This window comes from Spea bombifrons, chromosome 9, assembly GCF_027358695.1.
Source record: "Spea bombifrons isolate aSpeBom1 chromosome 9, aSpeBom1.2.pri, whole genome shotgun sequence".
Lineage (NCBI taxonomy): Eukaryota > Metazoa > Chordata > Amphibia > Anura > Pelobatidae > Spea > Spea bombifrons.
The window spans coordinates 14,967,478-14,969,977 of record NC_071095.1 but is presented as its reverse complement, the minus strand read 5'-3'; the positions used below and the strand labels follow the sequence as shown (position 1 = coordinate 14,969,977).

Genomic DNA, 2,500 nt, shown 5'->3' with positions numbered 1-2,500 from the left:
AAAAACTTTCACACCTGCAGCCATACCACCCTGAAAGCGCCCGATCTCGTCTGATCTCAGAAGCTAAGCAGGGTTGGGCCTGGTTAGTACCTGGATGGGAGACCGCCTGGGAATACCAGGTGTTGTAGGCTTTTAATTTTTTCTCACAGTCCGGGGAGAGCTTTTTGCCATGTGTTTCTTGCTCATCATCAAAGCTTTAAACCCTTATTTGAACCTTCTCACCTTCTCTGTCCTGTCCCAGGGCTTATAATTCTTTCTGTCTGACGACGACGACAAGCAGCAGCAGCAGCAGCAGCAGCAGCAGCAGCAGCAGCAGCAGCAACAGAATAAGAGAAGTAAAATAAAACACTTTCACACCTGTGGCCATACCACCCTGAAAGCGCCTGATCTCGTCTGATCTCGGAAGCTAAGCAGGGTTGGGCCTGGTTAGTACCTGGATGGGAGACCGCCTGGGAATACCAGGTGTAGGCTTTTAATTTTTTCTCACAGTCCGGGGAGAGCTTTTTGCCATGTGTTTCTTGCTCATCATCAAAGCTTTAAACCCTTATTTGGACCTTCTCACCTTCTCTGTCCTGTCCCAGGGCTTATAATTCTTTCTGTCTGACGACAAGCAGCAGCAGCAGCAGCAGCAGCAGCAGCAGCAGCAGCAACAGAATAAGAGAAGTAAAATAAAAAACATTCGCACCTGCGGCCATACCACCCTGAAAGCGCCCGATCACGTCTGATCTCGGAAGCTAAACAGGGTTGGGCCTGCTTAGTACCTGGATGGGAGACCGCCTGGGGATACCAGGTGTTGTAGGCTTTTAATTTTTTCTCACAGTCCGGGGAGAGCTTTTTGCCATGTGTTTCTTGCTCATCATCAAAGCTTTAAACCCTTATTTGAACCTTCTCACCTTCTCTGTCCTGTCCCAGGGCTTATAATTCTTTCTGTCTGACGACAAGCAGCAACAGCAGCAACAGAATAAGAGAAGTAAAATAAAAAACTTTCACACCTGCAGCCATACCACCCTGAAAGCGCCCAATCTCGTCTGATCTCGGAAGCTAAGCAGAGTTGGGCCTGGTTAGTACCTGGATGGGAGACCGCCTGGGAGTACCAGGTGTTGTAGGCTTTTAATTTTTTCTCACAGTCCGGGGAGAGCTTTTTGCCATGTGTTTCTTGCTCATCATCAAAGCTTTAAACCCTTATTTGAACCTTCTCACCTTCTCTGTCCTGTCCCAGGGCTTATAATTATTTCTGTCTGATGACAAGCAGCAGCAGCAGCAGCAGCAGCAGCAACAGAATAAGAGAAGTAAAATAAAAAACTTTCACACCTGCGGCCATACCTCCCTGAAAGCGCCCGATCTCGTCTGATCTCGGAAGCTAAGCAGGGTTGGGCCTGGTTAGTACCTGGATGGGAGACCGCCTGGGAATACCAGGTGTTGTAGGCTTTTTCTTTTCTCACAGTCCGGGGAGAGCTTTTTGCCATGTGTTTCTTGCTCATCATCAAAGCTTTAAACCCTTATTTGAACCTTCTCACCTTCTCTGTCCTGTCCCAGGGCTTAAAATTATTTCTGTCTGATGACAGCAGCAGCAGCAGCAGCAGCAGCAGCAGCAGCAGCAGCAGCAGCAGCAGCAGCAGCAGCAGCAGCAGCAACAGAATAAGAGAAGTAAAATAAAAAGCTTTCACACCTGCAGCCATACCACCCTGAAAGCGCCCGATCTCGTCTGATCTCAGAAGCTAAGCAGGGTTGGGCCTGGTTAGTACCTGGATGGGAGACCGCCTGGGAATACCAGGTGTTGTAGGCTTTTAATTTTTTCTCACAGTCCGGGGAGAGCTTTTTGCCATGTGTTTCTTGCTCATCATCAAAGCTTTAAACCCTTATTTGAACCTTCTCACCTTCTCTGTCCTGTCCCAGGGCTTATAATTCTTTCTGTCTGACGACGACGACAAGCAGCAGCAGCAGCAGCAGCAGCAGCAGCAGCAGCAGCAGCAGCAGCAGCAACAGAATAAGAGAAGTAAAATAAAACACTTTCACACCTGTGGCCATACCACCCTGAAAGCGCCTGATCTCGTCTGATCTCGGAAGCTAAGCAGGGTTGGGCCTGGTTAGTACCTGGATGGGAGACCGCCTGGGAATACCAGGTGTAGGCTTTTAATTTTTTCTCACAGTCCGGGGAGAGCTTTTTGCCATGTGTTTCTTGCTCATCATCAAAGCTTTAAACCCTTATTTGGACCTTCTCACCTTCTCTGTCCTGTCCCAGGGCTTATAATTCTTTCTGTCTGACGACAAGCAGCAGCAGCAGCAGCAGCAGCAGCAGCAGCAGCAGCAACAGAATAAGAGAAGTAAAATAAAAAACATTCGCACCTGCGGCCATACCACCCTGGAAGCGCCCGATCACGTCTGATCTCGGAAGCTAAGCAGGGTTGGGCCTGGTTAGTACCTGGATGGGAGACCGCCTGGGGATACCAGGTGTTGTAGGCTTTTAATTTTTTCTCACAGTCCGGGGAGAGCTTTTTGC

General features: G+C 49.0%; 8 non-coding genes across 8 annotated transcripts; all 8 read left to right on the top strand.

The window, feature by feature from the left end:
* The first annotated feature begins 12 nt into the window (after positions 1-12).
* On the top strand, positions 13-131 carry LOC128463623 (5S ribosomal RNA). Its single transcript, XR_008343507.1, has one exon. It is a non-coding gene; the product is annotated as a 5S ribosomal RNA (ribosomal RNA).
* A 224-nt stretch (positions 132-355) lies between these two features.
* LOC128465507 (5S ribosomal RNA) lies at positions 356-471 on the top strand. Its single transcript, XR_008345282.1, has one exon. It is a non-coding gene; the product is annotated as a 5S ribosomal RNA (ribosomal RNA).
* Positions 472-683: 212 nt separating this feature from the next.
* LOC128465230 (5S ribosomal RNA) lies at positions 684-802 on the top strand. Its single transcript, XR_008345019.1, has one exon. It is a non-coding gene; the product is annotated as a 5S ribosomal RNA (ribosomal RNA).
* A 188-nt stretch (positions 803-990) lies between these two features.
* Positions 991-1,109, top strand: LOC128465149 (5S ribosomal RNA). Its single transcript, XR_008344943.1, has one exon. It is a non-coding gene; the product is annotated as a 5S ribosomal RNA (ribosomal RNA).
* A 200-nt stretch (positions 1,110-1,309) lies between these two features.
* LOC128462450 (5S ribosomal RNA) lies at positions 1,310-1,428 on the top strand. The gene has a single exon (XR_008342399.1). It is a non-coding gene; the product is annotated as a 5S ribosomal RNA (ribosomal RNA).
* Positions 1,429-1,667: 239 nt separating this feature from the next.
* LOC128463621 (5S ribosomal RNA) lies at positions 1,668-1,786 on the top strand. Its single transcript, XR_008343506.1, has one exon. It is a non-coding gene; the product is annotated as a 5S ribosomal RNA (ribosomal RNA).
* A 230-nt stretch (positions 1,787-2,016) lies between these two features.
* On the top strand, positions 2,017-2,132 carry LOC128465505 (5S ribosomal RNA). Its single transcript, XR_008345280.1, has one exon. It is a non-coding gene; the product is annotated as a 5S ribosomal RNA (ribosomal RNA).
* A 212-nt stretch (positions 2,133-2,344) lies between these two features.
* LOC128463974 (5S ribosomal RNA) lies at positions 2,345-2,463 on the top strand. Its single transcript, XR_008343837.1, has one exon. It is a non-coding gene; the product is annotated as a 5S ribosomal RNA (ribosomal RNA).
* Positions 2,464-2,500: the final 37 nt, after the last annotated feature.